The sequence below is a fragment of the Drosophila suzukii genome, chromosome 3, assembly GCF_043229965.1.
Source record: "Drosophila suzukii chromosome 3, CBGP_Dsuzu_IsoJpt1.0, whole genome shotgun sequence".
NCBI classification, from domain to species: domain Eukaryota; kingdom Metazoa; phylum Arthropoda; class Insecta; order Diptera; family Drosophilidae; genus Drosophila; species Drosophila suzukii.
Window position 1 is genome coordinate 52,556,645 of NC_092082.1, and position 17,803 is coordinate 52,574,447.

The 17,803-nt window shown below is 40.3% G+C and overlaps 1 long non-coding RNA gene across 1 annotated transcript; it reads left to right on the plus strand.

The window, feature by feature from the left end:
• The first annotated feature begins 294 nt into the window (after positions 1–294).
• On the plus strand, positions 295–17,396 carry LOC139353143 (uncharacterized). Its single transcript, XR_011604297.1, has 7 exons — positions 295–1,288; positions 1,353–1,684; positions 1,763–1,957; positions 2,015–2,315; positions 2,380–2,436; positions 16,861–17,008; positions 17,071–17,396. It is a non-coding gene; the product is annotated as an uncharacterized lncRNA (long non-coding RNA).
• The last annotated feature ends 407 nt before the right edge of the window (positions 17,397–17,803 follow it).

Sequence of the window (17,803 nt, forward strand, 5' to 3'; positions counted from 1 at the left end):
AAGCCCACTCTAACGACCACAATCCGCCCAAAACTGTGGCGCCCACAATTTTCATGCTAGATATAAAATTTTAACTGAAATGTAATGGTCTCGTTAATACCTATCGATTGATTCAAAGCAAGTTTACCACGCCCACTCTAACGCGCATAACGCTTAAATCTGTCTACTGCCCACGGGTAGGTGGCGCATTTCAATCTCGCTTTGCTGCTTGCATATCTCCATTTCCCTTTGGTCCCGTTAGCTGAGAAACGGGTATCTGATAGTCGAGGTACTCGACTATAGCGTTCTTCTTTATTTTCATTCAAAGTTACCCATAGAAAGGAAAAGGATCACATTGTGAATTAGCGCAGATGAGATTGCAAGTTATGAATTCATGGCCCCAAAAATTTATTTATAGTCCACATCGTATCTCGATCCCGAATATTTACAAATGAAGGCGAGAATAATAGAAAATTCTGACTAATTTCCAAATTTGCAGGTTGTGGATCGTTTTGTTTATATTTGCATGGAACACGTTTCTGGAAACAAGGAACTAGATTCCGCTGAATGGAAATTATGGGAAGCAGAACCGCTACGTGCTTCTGCAATTCGTCAAGCACATGATAGCATTGTAAATACTCATGGTGGACGGAAGTTTTATTGGCCAGGATTATCTAAAGAGGTGCGAGATTACATACGTAATTGTGAAATCTGCAAGCAAACGAAAGCTCCCAATATGGCTGTGCGTTCTCCGATGGGCCAGCAGAACATCTCAGTTAGACCTTTTCAAATACTTTACGTATATGTTTTAGGTCCTTATCCAAGGAGTTAGAAGGGTTACATAGGTTTATTAATAGTATTAAGATCACTTCTCCTGGTATCATTGGTTGTGCCCTTTAAGAAAATTCACAACGAGTCTTATCAATGATTTTTTAAGCCAGCGAATCTTTCCAGAATTTTAAGTTCCCAAGGTAATTGGGAGCGACAACGGCGTGCAATTCAAAACATATGAATTTGAAGCCTTGTTAAATAAATCAGGAATTCGACACGTATATACTGCTTTTTATTCCCCGCAAACTAATGGGGCAGAGCGTGTAAATCGTTCATTAATGTCGGCTATACGATCGTATATCATTTACCCAGTTTCTGTTCTGCTTCAAGATCAGCCTTACATCAGTCAATAGGGTGCTCCCCTTACAAAGCCTTATTCGGGATGAATATGATCAATCACGGGGATGACTATAAACTATTAAAGGAAATGTCGATATTGGAAGAGTCACCTAGGTTAGAGCGCGAGGATCACCTGCAGGTAATAAGACAAGAAATTAAAAAAAAGACAGTCGCAAGGCGTATAAAAGAAATGTTCATTTAAGTCATTTCAGAAACAATTTCAATAAAAAGTTGGCTTCCCAGTTCTCCAAGTGTAGAGTCAAACAAAAGCGAGGAAATGCCTACTATATACTGGAATCTCCACAAGGCAAAGAAATCGGAACATATGCTAAAGACGTACGTAGCTAATTACAGCTAATCATTCCTCGCCAGGTTCGTCAGATTACCATGTGGGTGTAATGTACCAACCTTAAGATCTTTAAAGAAAATTTTCGAAAAGTAACTGATAATAAAGCCAGCACTCGTACTTATCCGAGTTATTTACCGGAGTATGTAACCCCATGTAATCACAAGCAAAATTTCCTTAATAAAGACGGTAAGTGATCCAAAGCGTCAAAAGTTCGTTTTTTTTCGGATGCTTAAACTCCCAACTTTTGAATTCCGATCTATTCAGTCATTCTGTTTCGAGAACTCTAAGTGAAAGGTTGGCTTCAAAAACTTAGTCCAACTTTAATTTCTGGCCATACCACGTGCAGTCGAAAGTCACATAAATCTTTATCATCAGTGATTGTTAAGGCTCGTGTATGGTAAAACACAATGAAATATCCAACTAGGCAAACGTCTAAATCTAAAGAAAGACAAACTGAACGTAAGTAAAAGTAAAAGGAGATAGCTAACGTGAAATTAATATCTACTTCTCAATCAGAAGAACAGGCCATAAACATCTAGCCAGCAGCAGGTTGTCCGTGAGGTTAGGAACCAAGCTGTTCACAATCTAGGCTAGTCGGCGGGAAAACCAGTCGTCAACCTGGAATAGGATTCAGTGCAGCTGCTCCGAGATTAGAGAGAGAGAGAGTTAGCCACTATCACTTGGAAATAACCCCAAAACAAAATATTAAAATATACCTGAAATTACGAAAATCAGAGTGCAATTGAGGTGTTACTGAATTTGAAATACTTACGCACCCAAGTCGGTACAAGCGTTGTATAACTCTCTTCTTTCACCTGTAAGTATAAATCTTGGGTATCGACGGCGGTTGCGAAGAATTAATTAAAACTTGTCTCTCCAAGGAAGCTCAACTAGTTTACCCCTGGAACCATGGAGCGCTTCATCTGAATTTTCAGAAGGTAAGTGATCGCATGCTACTCTAGTTTTGATTGTTTCGAGCAAGCCGCCGATTGAACGAATTTTACTCCAAAAGCGAACGGGTGAGCTAAAACCCTCCAAAACGAATAACCGGCTGCCCTCCCAAAATACAAAAACTTCGGTGCTGATCTGGCTTTTATAAACATAAGTCCAACCGAGATAAGCTTTCCAGGCAGTTTTATTTTGATTGTGTTATGCGCTTGGGTATAATTTGGCTGCCCTTGCCTTGCATAAGTAAATCAGAAAAAAAAAAACAAAATCTAAATAGACAAGCCTGGTGATGAAAACGAAAGAAATGAATAAATAGATTTGACCCATACAAAGAAACAAATCACTTAAAACTAAAAAAACCTATACCTAGAATAAAAATGTAAACGACCAGGCATGTTAGATAATATAATTTTTTTTTTAATGCTTTGTTATTTATTTATTGAATCTTCTCCCATTGGATACTAACAATAAGTGTATCAAATCTTAACTAATTTCTCTAAATAACAGTAATATGACTGATATTGTGCTAAAGGGGGCCCGAAAGTAATTGCTGGCTTGGCAGGTCGTTGCGTTGTAGACGTGATCGGCTGGAAACCCAACTCAAGACTCTTGTGAGCCGATTGGGGTGCACATAGAGTTTTTAATTGTAAGATGCTGTTTTTTGTTTACATATTTGTTCATTTATTTTAGTCCGCTAATCAGATAGCCACCTCTCTACTACGGAGAGGTGGTTTGCTAGCTGTGTTGTGGCTCGGCCTGGGCACCTCAAGCGACTTAAAATTGCGGTGTCGTCAGCGAACGTAGATGTTGTTAGCTGCTCGTTCCTGGGAATATCTGCTGTGTATAGGACGAAAAGAGTAGGTCCTAGCGCGCTTCCTTGCTGGACTCCAGCTTTGATAATGTAGTCGTCGGATGTTGTTGTGTTGTAACTTACTGCAAAGGTTCTGTTGTATAGATACGACTCAAGAAGCTTGTGAGTGTAATCTGGCAAGTGTGTTTTGATTTTGTGCTTGAGGCCATCTAGCCATACTCGATCGATCTAGCCATTCCCGATGCTCAAATGCTGTTCGTGTTTCTGATGTTATTCTGTTTACTTGTTAGATTATTGCATGGTTTTGACGAGAGCCAAATTGATGAGCAGGGATAACATTGTGTGCTCCTAGATATGGTATTCTGCGAGTTAGAAGGCATTTTTCGAAGAACTTTGACACACACGATAATAAACTAATTGGTCTGTAGGATGACGAAATTGTGTGGTCTTTTCCAGGCCTTGGTATCATAATAATAATAGATTTTTTCCATTTTTTCGGATAGTACCCGAGAGTTGTGATCCCATTGAAGAGCTTACAAATAACCTCAACGGCAGAGTTTGGAAGTTCAATTAAAATTTTTGGGGTTATTTGGTCACCGCCAGGGGCCTTTTTCGGTTTCAGTTCCCCAAAGACTTTCGCGATGTTGGCTGAAACAATGGTGGTAGGGAAATAGATTCTGACTCGATTTGTGGTAGGACAAATGAACCAATGGCAGGGTTCGTCTGGAAGACGTTTCTTAGATGTAAAGCAAAAGTTTCAGCTCTATCTTCGTCGCTGCGGACCCAGCTGCCAGATGAATTTTTTAATGGTGTGACTGTTTCGATTGGAGAGCTCAGATTTGGGTGAGCCCTCCACTGAGGATGTTTTGTACTTGTTGGCGAAAGTTTTTCAATGTACCGCAGCTGTGCGTTTTCTGTTTCTTGCTTTAGAGCTCGATTTAATGTGCGAGTGGCTTCCTTAAGACGTTTTATTGATGACGGCGATTTGTTGGTTTGCCAGGCACGTCGCAGTCGCCTCTTTTCTAGGACTAGCCGTTCAATTTGCAGATTAGTTTTGAAGTGGTTGGTTTTCACGTCCCTGCCTTGTGGTGTTGAGATAGTGGCTGCCTCCACGAATACTTCTTCAAGAGCATCGGTAGAGCAGTCGATGTCCGCTTCGATGTTGAAGTGAGGGGTTAATTTACAAACTTACATACTTTTAATATTTTAGCCAGTTGGTTCTGTGCGACGTCAGCCTGAGGGGGTGATCTGTAGATTTTGTGCTTTGAAGAAGGGTTATTAGCACTGGCGAATGGTCTGACGACAGGTCCGAAGGCGCTTTAGCGCTTGTTATATTGCGGGGAATGTTTTTTTTGTCACCGCAAAGTCTATTAGGTCTGGAACTTTCCTGGGGTCTGTTGGCCAGTATGTGGGTTATATGATTGCATTGTATAATTGCCTTCCTTTGGGAGTAACATGGCGAGATCACCAGTGCGTGTGTTTAGCATTATAGTCCCCTGCAGCTATAAAGCGATCTCCAAGCAAGTTGTAGAAGTCCATGAATTGTCCTTGAGAAATTGTAAAGCGAGGCGGACAGTAGACAGCGGCTATGGTGAGGTTTCCGTTGCCTGACTGCACTTTGATAGACGCAGCTTGTGAGTAATTAGTTGCAAATCTTTGATGAAAGTGGTGCTTGATGCGTTCCCTGATTAGGATGCCGGTTCTGCCGTGGGCCCTACCATCTGGATGGTCTGTGCGGTAGAAAGTGTAGCATCTTACTTGGAAGTTGTATTTGTTTGTGAGGTGCGTCTCTACCAGTAGGATAATGTCGATATGATTATCATTCAGGAACTGTGTTACTTCAAGGTTGTGACGTGAAACGCCATTAGCGTTCCACATTCTTATTCGTAGATTTGCCATCTGTTATTTAGACTGCTTACCTGCAAGTAGCTGTATCACCATGTTCTGGTTTTGAACCAGTGTTTGCTGCACTTTGTTGTTTGGTGACCATCATAGATTCCAGAGTGCTTTGTGACTGTACTTGGATCTGCTGAGCGTTTCTTAGATTAGACCGGAGTGGGTTTTCCGTCCCTGATCGAAGGGCATCGGCGTATGAGAAGCCCTTCTGGGTGTTTAGTTGACCAAATGAGGATCTTGCAGCCGTGCAGAAAAATACTTCTGGCGTCGTACGCGAGTAAGTGTATGCATTTTGGGTATTCTGATGACGCGTTGCTGTCACTTTTCGCATGCGGTCCTTCATCTCCTTGTAGATCGGACAGCCCTTGTAGTTTGACGTGTGGTTACCTTGGCAGTTAACGCATTTTTTCTTTTCGGGGTCTTCTTTGTTGGCAGGGCAGTTAGCCGAATTGTGGAAGTCTTCACAAGTTACCCAAACTGTTCGAAATGAACAGTATGCCCTGGTGTGTACATACTCCTGACAACTTGTGCATTGCACTGGGCCGTTCCTTTTACGTGGCTCTTCCACGATGATTCTTCGGTGCAACAAGTATTGCAGGCTATAAATGCGGTGCACTTCATTTTTCTTCAAGACCCTGCCTTTTGGCTCCAGCTCGACCCTGAAAAGTGGTTGCGGCTCTTTTTTCCTGTTTATAATGTTACTGACGTTCTTTGCAGAAAACCCTTTTTCCTTGAGAGCATCGATAACTTCCTTGGCGGTTACGTCCGGCTCGATTCCTTTAAGTACCACTTGCAGGCCCTTGCTGCTTTTTAGTTGGTACGTGTAGAAGCTTTTACTAGCTTCCTCCAGGTATTTGGATACAGCTCGGAAATGTTCTTCAGATTTGGTCTGAAGCTTGGTTTCATGGATATCCCCTTTTGTGACCAGAACAACATGAAAGTTTTCGTCCACGGTCAGCGCAACAATTTTGTTGACCACGGCGTTCGAGGTTTTTTAACCCTAATGTAAATTGGTGGGGGCTTAGGTTGGGTCTCCTGAGCCTGTTTAGGTTCATTTTCAGCTAGAAGCGCAAATCTATTGCTGTTGGATCTTTCGGGTAATTTATTTTCTATTTGGACACGGTTTATTTTTGACTTGTTATCTACCGCGGTGCTCTGCGGGCTAAGCTTACGCTTGATATGGATGTACCGATCTAGTCCAGTCTGTATGGCTGGACCCGCTTGCTGAATTTTTTTTGGTTTTGATTTGTTGTCGTGGTTTTGTTTCCGTTGAATTTAGAGCTGCAGTTGCAGTCTATTCTGAAGTAGTAACCGTAGCTGTGGTTGTTGTTGTTTTATTTGCCGTAGCTGTAGTTGTTGCTGACAAATTTAGTGCGGATGCAGAAGTTTTACCGTTGCATGTCGTTGGTGCGCCACGGGCCGAAACTGATGGTGGAGGGGTTTTGCATTGTTGACTCCACGCCATCGGAGTGCGCGTAGCCGTAAGTAAGCATGGTGAGCAAGATCATGCTCTTTGGCTATGGACCGACAGTAGGGTCGTTTATTGCACTTCGCTATCACGCGTTGAGACATACGAAAAGTAACAGTTTGAAATTAACTAGTTTAGTTTTTTTGTTTTGTTTGCATTTAATTTATCAACTTTCTTGCACTTTTCCGCTCTCTCCAGCTGTCGCGAAAAATGATATATAAGTTGATGATATAAGTTGAATGGAAATCAAGAAGTTCATTAAAGGAAGTCTTGATTAATGTATGTCAATTATACCCCTACAAAATTTTTTTGTAAAACTAAATTATATATGTACCATGATGAAAAGATAAGTCCCTTCTAATTTTTTCGAGTACAAGGGGTTCAAAAATAAAATAATAATTAACTAAACATTTTGGGGTTTTCATTTAGTACATTAACAGAAAGAACCATGGTTGGGAGGGTATAGAAGGGTAGGGTAGGGGACAACATCTCAGTCCCATCCGCTTTTATCTATTCAACTTTGTGCTGCTTACCTATTTAGTTTATCCGCCATTCATTGTTCAGTTCCATTAATAATTTGAGGTTTTAGTGTGGACTTTCAATTAGTTAGTTTCTGTAGGGATCTTTAAATATTTCGACGTAACCGCGATCTACAACAGCCGCAACAACCCACCCAACTCCACTCGCTGAAGCTAGGGTAGTAAAAGGTCCCAATCGCGGGTTAGTTGTGGATTCATGGGCCAGTAGGTTAAGACAGAAGGCGAGACAGAAAAGACTTTTCCTACAAGGCGTGTGCTACAAGATTTTGGCGCCCAGGGCGGGTCATAGCTATGATAGTATAGCAATGTAAAATTGCTTTACCATAAACATTAAAAACATAATGTATGGGTTTCCTTGGAACTCGAACTAAATTGCGCATGCGAAAACGTCGACCGGAAATACGTATACTTTATTAAAAGAAATGAATGATCTATAAAAACAGCGTTGTAGAATATTAGTATTAAATTTCTGCGAGCAAGAATATCAGATACAAAAAGAAGATTCATTAAATAGCTCAATTATTTCGAAGAAATTCATGAGTTTAACTTAGAGAAGTTGGACACTTAATTCTTAAATTTTGGAAATCGAGTATTTAAGCATTTGAATATTTCGACCTTTTTAGAATAGGTAGGCAAATATCTCGTAACTATAGCCAGAGAAAGTCATTACTTGGATTCCACCAATATAAACAACCATACTGAGTTTTGTATACAGAATCTACTGGAAAACCGAGTTAAATTCACATCAGTTTTCCTGTCCGAGATCGGACTAAATTAAATATTCATTTGGTCCCCCAAAGACGTCTTTAGTGCAATAGCCCAGAAAAACAGAAATAAAATCAAAGTTGAATAGATTTAATTATTATTTATTTCGGAGATTCCGAAAATGTCCAGTGGGGCATACACCAGATGAATTTATAAAGCCACCACCAGCATCACAAGATGTCGGCATAGTTTGTGTAGAGCGTATGGAAGATACGCAGCCGTGTTCAGTAACCAAATGCCAACACATATTCCATAAATCCTGTTTAGAAAATCGAGTAACGGAGACAAAAGAATGTCCAAGTTGTATGGTTCTAGTAAGCCTCATAGATGTAAAATACATTGTTGGAAATCATTCTCCGAAACCAAAAGATAACCAAAAAGGATAGCAAAGTAAGAAATTACCTGTTGGTCCCTGGCCATGCAATCGCTCTTTAACGAGAGAATTAGAACTAGTAGGTGGAGAGGAGAAAGGCGCTGTAATCCCATTACTAGGCGTTGACGAAGAAAGGTTAAGACAACAAAGGGAAAGTAATCCGAGAGGTAATGTCGATTTTCATCGGCAACGACGAGGGCCTCGAGCAGGTCTTTCTGGAAGGCCACCCGGAAGACCACGTACTCGCGCTAGACGACCGCTTCTAAATAACAACATTCACCAGTTGCTAAATGGGAAGACCAGTAGTTGGTATTAGAGGTTCCACAAACGAGTCCAAACTATTACATGGTCTGAATTTTGTGAAGCGTTACGGGAGCAATATAGGGAAAATCGGCCCACAACTGAATTACGGGAGCAAATAAGAGCCAAAAAACAAAAGTCCGGGACATCTTTCGATTCTTTCTATGAAGCCGTTTGCAAGTTTATAGATAAATTGTCCGTAACCTTTGGAGAAGATGATTTGTTCGAAATGATACAGGGAAACTTACTAACAGAGATGAGAGACAGATTATTGTTTAAAAAGGTTTCTTCGATTTCTGAATTGCGTCGATTAGTGCACAAACGTGAAAACTTTCTTAAGCATCTTGGTAAACCGCGAATGGTACCTCAAAAAGGTAAAGACTCAGCTAGCTTTCATGTTTATGCACTAGACGAAACGCCCAATGAGGAAATAGATAATAGTGAGTCGGATCTTTCGACCGCCGCAGTCAATCATACTGAGTCGGCGAAAATCACATGTTGGAATTGCGAAATGCCTGGACATGTGTAAGAAGACTGTTTGGCTGAAAGCTGACTGATGGTTGCGGGACACCACAAATACATAAACCCAATTGTGGAAAATTAAAGCGCAAGTCGGAAAACCGCCTAGCGGCGCCATTCAATCAAAATCGAGTGTCCACAAATAAGAGATATCTTAGAAAGTATGTAGGTCAACAAATTAACGTGAAGTTTATACCGTACCATGAAAGATTGAAGAACTATAATGAAGTCAGAGAACTAATTTTTTCAGGATTAGATGGGAAGAGTCATCGCAATACGTACGACTGCGTCAATATTTTGGAGAGCGAAAGGCTCAAAAACGTTTAGTCGTCTCAACAATATTTGAATGGTAGGTAATCGTAGGTATGCTAAAGTTTCATTTATGAATTATTCTGAGATAGGTTTGCTCGATACAGGGGCAAATGGATGTATTGGGTCCACATTGGAGAAAGAATCTTTTACCAACTTTTCGAATTATAAGGCAATTACGTTGCATGTACGCACCGCTGATGCGAGATTGCATTCTGTGTCTGGAAAAAAAAGAAAAAGTGCTTGATTTGTATGTTATTTCTTCCATTTCTCAGAAGTTGATATTGGGTATCGATTTAGGAGAGTATTCTCTTTAGCTTCCGATATTTTGTGTTTCATAAATTGCTTAGACTCCGAAACCAAGGAGCTGGGAGATCCGTATCCGTTATCCGAATTTCAGCAGAGACAACTTGAAACCGTCATGGAAATGTTTCCAAATTTTGAACGCTTAGGGCTTGGCCGTATTGATTGAATAAAGCATGATATAGACATAGGAGAAGCAAAACCCGTGAAGCACCGATATTACCTCATTAGCCCTGCACTCGAGAAACTTCTATATACCGAAATTAATCGGATGCTTAGCTTGGGTGTAATAGAGCCGTCACAAAGTGCGTGGAGTTAACCTGTTCGATTAGTTGTCAGGCCAAATAAGGTAAGGCTTTGTTTAGATGCTAGAAAATTAAATGAAGCAATCAAGAAGGATGCCCACCCGTTACAAAACATCATGAGAATTTTTGCTCGACTTCCGAAGGCAAACATTATTTCAAAGCTCGACCTAAAAGATGCTAATATCACTCTTAACATTGCAAAGCGTCACTTTTGTGTAACGAAGGTCAACTACTTGGGTTATGTAATTGGAAGTGGAGGAATAACAACTGACCCTAGTAAAGTCTCTTGCATAGTAAATTGGCCGACCTCGAAAAATCTAAACAAGTTTGTGGTTTTCTTGATGTTTGTGGGTGGTATCGCCGATTTATTAAAAATTATTCAGACATTACGTTCCCAATTACCGAGGTGTTGTCCTCCAAGAAAACATTTAAGTAGAACGAGGCCGCCCAAACAGCTATGAACAAGAAAGCTAATCTCACTCCTAACATTGCAAAGAGTCACTTTTGTGTAACGAAGGTCAACTACTTGGGTTATGTATTTGGAAGTGGAGGAATAACAACTGACCCTAGTAAAGCCTCTTGCATTATAAATTGGCCGACTCCTATAAATCTTAAACAAGTTCGTGGTTTTCTTGGTGTTTGTGGGTGGTATCGCCGATTTATTAAAAATTATGCAGACATTACGTTCCCAATTACCGAGGTGTTGTCCTCCAAGGAAACATTTAAGTGGACCGAGGCCGCCCAAACAGCTATAAACACTTTAAAGAACCTTGTTACCTCAGCTCCGGTTCTACAGTATCCGGACTTCTATAGAAAATTCTATTTACATTGCGACGCAAGCGATTTTGGTATTAGTGCGGTGCTCGTGCAATTATCCAAAGATGGAGAAGAGATGCCAATTGCTTTTATGTCCCGGAAATTGTCGAAGTCCCAAAGAAATTATAGCGTGACAGAACGCGAATGTCTGGCGGTTATATTAGCTATAGAGAAATTTCGCTGCTCTTTAGAAATGCAACCGTTCGAAGTAGTTACTGATCATAGCAGTTTACAGTGGCTAATGAGTCAACAAGAGATATTGGGACACTGGCTCGTTGGGTTTTCCGCTTACAGTCATTATACCCGTTACTCGTAGAGTAAACGGGTATACTAAATTCGTCGGAAAGTATGTAAGAGGCAGAAGGAAGCGTTTCCGACCCCATAGAGTGTATATATTCTTGATCAGGATCACTAGCCGAGTCGATTTAGCCATGTCCGTCTGTCCGTATGAACGCTGAGATCTCGGAAACTATAAGAGCTACAATATTGGGATTAGGCATGCAGATTCCTGAGAATACTGCGCAGCGCAAGTTTGTTTCAGAAATGTGCCACGCCCATTTAAACGCCCACAAACTGCCAACAAACTTAAAAAAATCGTAAGTATGAACGCGGATATCTCGGAAACTATCAAAGATGGAGAAATGTGATCTCAGATTTAGATTCCGTAGCCTTGTACGCAGCGCAAGTTTGTTACGGAAATATGCCACGCCCACTCTAACGTCCATAAACCGCCTAAGCCTGTGGCGCCCACAATGTTCATGCTAGATACAAAATTTTAACTGAAATGTATTGGTCTTGTCAATACCTATAATAATAATAATAATTAACTAAACATTTTGGGCTTCTCATTTAATACCTTAACAGAAAGAACCAAGGTTGAGAAGGAATAAAAGGGTAAGACGAACAACATCTCAGTCCCATCCGCTTATATCTATTCAACTTATGTGCTGCTTACTGATTTAGTTTATGCGCCATTCATTGTTCAGTTCCATTATTAATTTGAGGTTTTAGTGCGGACATTCGATTAGTTAGTTTCTGTAGGGATCTTTAAATATTTCGACGTAACCGCGATCTACAACAGCCGCAACAACCCACCCAACTCCACTCGCTGAAGCTAGGGTAGTAAAAGGTCCCAATCGCGGGTTAGTTGTGGATTCATGGGCCAGTAGGTTATCTCCAGAAAGCGAGACAGAAAAGACTTTTCCTACAAGACGTGTGTTACAAGATTTTGGCGCCCAACGTGGGGCATAGCTATGATAGTACAGCAATGTAAAATTGCTTTACCATAAACATTAAAAACATAATGTATGGGTTTCCTTGGAACTCGAACTAAATTGCGCATGCAAAATGCCGACCGGAAATATGTATACTTTATTAAAAGAAATGAATGATCAATGAAAACGGCGTTGTTGTCGAATATCAGTATTAAATTTCTGCAAACAAGAATATCAGATACAAAAAGGAGATTCATTTCATTTCGATGAAATTCGTGAGTTTAACTTAGAGAAGTTGTTATTATTTAAGCATTTGAATATTTCGACCAAATTAGAGTAGCTAGGCAATTATCTCGTAATTATAGTCAGAGAAAGTCATTATTTGGATTCCACCAATAGAAACAACCATACTGAGTGTTGTACACAGAATCTACTGGAAAACAGAGTTAAGTTCACATGAGTTTTCCTGTCCGAGATCGGACTCAATTAAATATTCTTTTGGTCCCCCCAGGACGTCTTTAGTGCAATAGCCCAGAAAAACAGAAATAAAATCAAAGTTGAATATATTTAATTATTATTTATTTCGGAGCTTCCGAAATTGTCCAGTGGGGCATACACCAGATGAATTTAGAAAGCCGCCACCAGCATCACAAGATGTCGGCATAGTTTGCGGAGAGCGTATGGAAGATACGCAGCCGTGTGCAGTAACCAAATGCCAACACATATTCCATAAATCCTGTTTAGAAAAACGAGTAATGGAGACAAAAGAATGTCCAAGTTGTATGGTTCTAGTAAGCCTCATAGATGTAAAATACATTGTTGGAAATCATTCTCCGAAACCAAAAGATAACCAAAAAGGACAGCAAAGCAAGAAATTACCTGTAGGTCCTTGGCCAAGCAATCGCTCTTTAACGAGAGAATTAGAGGAAGGCGCTGTATTACCATTACTAGACGTTGACGAAGAAAGGTTAAGACAACAAAGGGAAAGTATAATAGTGAGTCGGATCCTTAGATCGCCGCAGTCAATCATACTGAGTCGGCGAAAATCACATGTTGGAATTGCGAAATGCCTGGACATGTATAAGAAGACTGTTTGGCTGAAAAGCAAGTATTTTGTGATGGTTGCGGGACACCACAAATACATAAACCCAATTGTGCAAAATTAAAGCGCAAGTCGGAAAACCGCCTAGCGGCGCCATTCAATCAAAATCGAGTGTCCACAAATAAGAGATATCTTAGAAAGCATAAATAATTCCATTATAAATGTAGGTCAACAAATTAACGTGAAGTTTATACCATACCATGAAAGATTGAAGAACTATAATGAAGTCAGAGAACTAATTTTTTCAGGATTAGATGGGAAGAGTCATCGCAATACCGTACGAATGCGTCAATATTTTGGAGAGCGAATGGCTCAAAAACGTCTCAACAATATTTGAATGTAATATAGGTAATCATAGGTATGCGAAAGTTTCATTTATGAATTATTCAGAGATAGGTTTGCTCGATACAGGGGCAAATGTATGTATTGGGTCCACATTGGAGAAAGAATCTTTTACCAACTTTTCGAATTATAAGGCAATTACGTTGCATGTACGCACCGCTGATGCGAGATTGCATTCTGTGTCTGGAATACTGAAGGTACTCATGCGTTATAAGGCAAAAGAAAAAGTGCTTAATTTGTATGTTATTTCTTCCATTTCTCAGAAGTTGATATTGGGTATCGATTTAGGAGAGTATTCTCTTTAGCTTCCCATATTTTGTGTTTCATAAATTGCTTAGACTCCAAGACACCAAGGAGTTGGGAGATCAGTATCCGTTATCCGAATTTCAGCGTAGACAACTTGAAACCGTCATGGAAATGTTTCCAAATTTTGAACGCTAAGGGCTTGGCCGTATTGATTGAATAAAGCATGATATAGACATAGGAGAAGCAAAACCCGTGAAGCACCGATATTACCTCGTTAGCCCTGCACTCGAGAAACTTCTATATACCGAAATTAATCGGATGCTTAGCTTGGGTGTAATAGAGCCGTCACAAAGTGCGTGGAGTTACCCTGTTCGATTAGTTGTCAGGCCAAATAAGGTAAGGCTTTGTTTAGATGCTAGAAAATTAAATGAAGCAATCAAGAAGGATGCCTACCCGTTACAAAGCATCATGAGATTTTTTGCTCGACCTCCGAAGGCAAACATTATTTCAGAGCTCGACCTAAAAGATGCCTATTGGCAGATCGGATTGTCTAAAGCAGCAAAGCCTCAAACAGCCTTTACAGTCCCAGGTAGAGCTCTCTTTCAATGCACTGTCATGCCTTTCGGCTTATGTAATGTCCCGTCAACTATGTGTCGACTGATGGATACATTAATTCCACCTGACGTACGATACTGTGTAATTGGCTATTTAGATGACATATGTATTGTATCGGAAGACTTTTCATCTCATTAAGCCGTACTAGTGCGTATAGCTTATCAATTCAAGAAAGCTAATATCACTCTTAACATTGCAAAGAGTCACTTTTGTGTAACGAAGGTCAACTACTTGGGTTATGTATTTGGAAGTGGAGGAATAACAACTGACCCTAGTAAAGCCTCTTGCATTATAAATTGGCCGACTCCTATAAATCTTAAACAAGTTCGTGGTTTTCTTGGTGTTTTTGGGTGTTATCGCCGATTTATTAAAAATTATGCAGACATTACGTTCCCAATTACCGAGGTGTTGTCCTCCAAGGAAACATTTAAGTGGACCGAGGCCGCCCAAACAGCTATAAACACTTTAAAGAACCTTCTTACCTCAGCTCCGGTTCTACAGTATCCGGACTTCTATAGAAAATTCTATTTACATTGCGACGCAAGCGATTTTGGTATTAGTGCGGTGCTCGTGCAATTATCCAAAGATGGAGAAGAGATGCCAATTGCTTTTATGTCCCGGAAATTGTCGAAGTCCCAAAGAAATTATAGCGTGACAGAACGCGAATGTCTGGCGGTTATATTAGCTATAGAGAAATTTCGCTGCTCTTTAGAAATGCAACCGTTCGAAGTAGTTACTGATCATAGCAGTTTACAGTGGCTAATGAGTCAACAAGAGATATTGGGACACTGGCTCGTTGGGTTTTCCGCTTACAGTCATTATACCCGTTACTCGTAGAGTAAACGTCGGAAACTATGTAAGAGGCAGAAGGAAGCGTTTCCGACCCCATAGAGTGTATATATTCTTGATCAGGATCACTAGCCGAGTCGATTTAGCCATGTCCGTCTGTCCGTATGAACGCTGAGATCTCGGAAACTATAAGAGCTACAATATTGGGATTAGGCATGCAGATTCCTGAGAATCCTGCGCAGCGCAAGTTTGTTTCAGAAATGTGCCACGCCCACTTAAACGCCCACAAACTGCCCACAAACTGCCCACAAACTTCAAAAAATCGTAAGTATGAACGCGGATATCTCGGAAACTATCAAAGATGGAGAAATGGGATCTCAGATTTAGATTCCGTAGCCTTGTACGCAGCGCAAGTTTGTTACGGAAATATGCCACGCCCACTCTAACGTCCATAAGCCGCCTAAGCCTGTGGCGCCCACAATGTTCATGCTAGATACAAAATTTTAACTGAAATGTATTGGTCTTGTCAATACCTATCGATTGATTTAAAAAGAAGTTTGCCAAGCCCACTCTAACGACCACAATCCGCCCAAAACTGTGGCGCCCACAATTTTCATGCTAGATATAAAATTTTAACTGAAATGTAATGGTCTCGTTAATACCTATCGATTGATCCAAAACAAGTTTACCACGCCCACTCTAACGCGCATAACGCTTAAATCTGTCTACTGCCCACGGGTAGGTGGCGCATTTCAATCTCGCTTTGCTGCTTGCATATCCCCATTTCCCTTTGGTCCCGTTAGCTGAGAAACGGGTATCTGATAGTCGAGGTACTCGACTATAGCGTTCTTCTTTATTTTCATTCAAAGTTGCCCATAGAAAGGAAAAGGATCACATTGTGAATTAGCGCAGATGAGATTGCAAGTTATGAATTCATGGCCCCAAAAATTTATTTATAGTCCACATCGTATCTCGATCCCGAATATTTACAAATGAAGGCGAGAATAATAGAAAATTCTGACTAATTTCCAAATTTGCAGGTTGTGGATCGTTTTGTTTATATTTGCATGGAACACGTTTCTGGAAACAAGGAACTAGATTCCGCTGAATGGAAATTATGGGAAACAGAACCGCTACGTGCTTCTGCAATTCGTCAAGCACACGATAGCATTGTAAATACTCATGGTGGACGGAAGTTTTATTGGCCAGGATTATCTAAAGAGGTGCGAGATTACATACGTAATTGTGAAATCTGCAAGCAAACGAAAGCTCCCAATATGGCTGTGCGTTCTCCGATGGGCCAGCAGAACATCTCAGTTAGACCTTTTCAAATACTTTACGTATATGTTTTAGGTCCTTATCCAAGGAGTTAGAAGGGTTACATAGGTTTATTAATAGTATTAAGATCACTTCTCCTGGTATCATTGGTTGTGCCCTTTAAGAAAATTCACAACGAGTCTTATCAATGATTTTTTAAGCCAGCGAATCTTTCCAGAATTTTAAGTTCCCAAGGTAATTGGGAGCGACAACGGCGTGCAATTCAAAGCATATGAATTTGAAGCCTTGTTAAATAAATCAGGAATTCGACACGTATATACTGCTTTTTATTCCCCGCAAACTAATGGGGCAGAGCGTGTAAATCGTTCATTAATGTCGGCTATACGATCGTATATCATTTACCCAGTTTCTGTTCTGCTTCAAGATCAGCCTTACATCAGTCAATAGGGTGCTCCCCTTACAAAGCCTTATTCGGGATGAATATGATCAATCACGGGGATGACTATAAACTATTAAAGGAAATGTCGATATTGGAAGAGTCACCTAGGTTAGAGCGCGAGGATCACCTGCAGGTAATAAGACAAGAAATAAAAAAAGACAGTCGCAAGGCGTATAAAAGAAATGTTCATTTAAGTCATTTCAGAAACAATTTCAATAAAAAGTTGGCTTCCCAGTTCTCCAAGTGTAGAGTCAAACAAAAGCGAGGAAATGCCTACTATATACTGGAATCTCCACAAGGCAAAGAAATCGGAACATATGCTAAAGACGTACGTAGCTAATTACAGCTAATCATTCCTCGCCAGGTTCGTCAGATTACCTGGTGGGTGTAATGTACCAACCTTAAGATCTTTAAAGAAAATTTTCGAAAAGTAACTGATAATAAAGCCAGCACTCGTACTTATCCGAGTTATTTACCGGAGTATGTAACCCCATGTAATCACAAGCAAAATTGCCTTAATAAAGACGGTAAGTGATCCAAAGCGTCAAAAGTTCGTTTTTTTTCGGATGCTTAAACTCCCAACTTTTGAATTCCGATCTATTCAGTCATTCTGTTTCGAGAACTCTAAGTGAAAGGTTGGCTTCAAAAACTTAGTCCAACTTTAATTCCTGGCCCTACCACGTGCAGTCGAAAGTCACATAAATCTTTATCATCAGTGATTGTTAAGGCTCGTGTATGGTAAAACACAATGAAATATCCAACTAGGCAAACGTCTAAATCTAAAGAAAGACAAACTGAACGTAAGTAAAAGTAAAAGGAGATAGCTAACGTGAAATTAATATCTACTTCTCAATCAGAAGAACAAGCCATAAACATCTAGCCAGCAGCAGGTTGTCCGTGGGGTTAGGAACCAAGCTGTTCACAATCT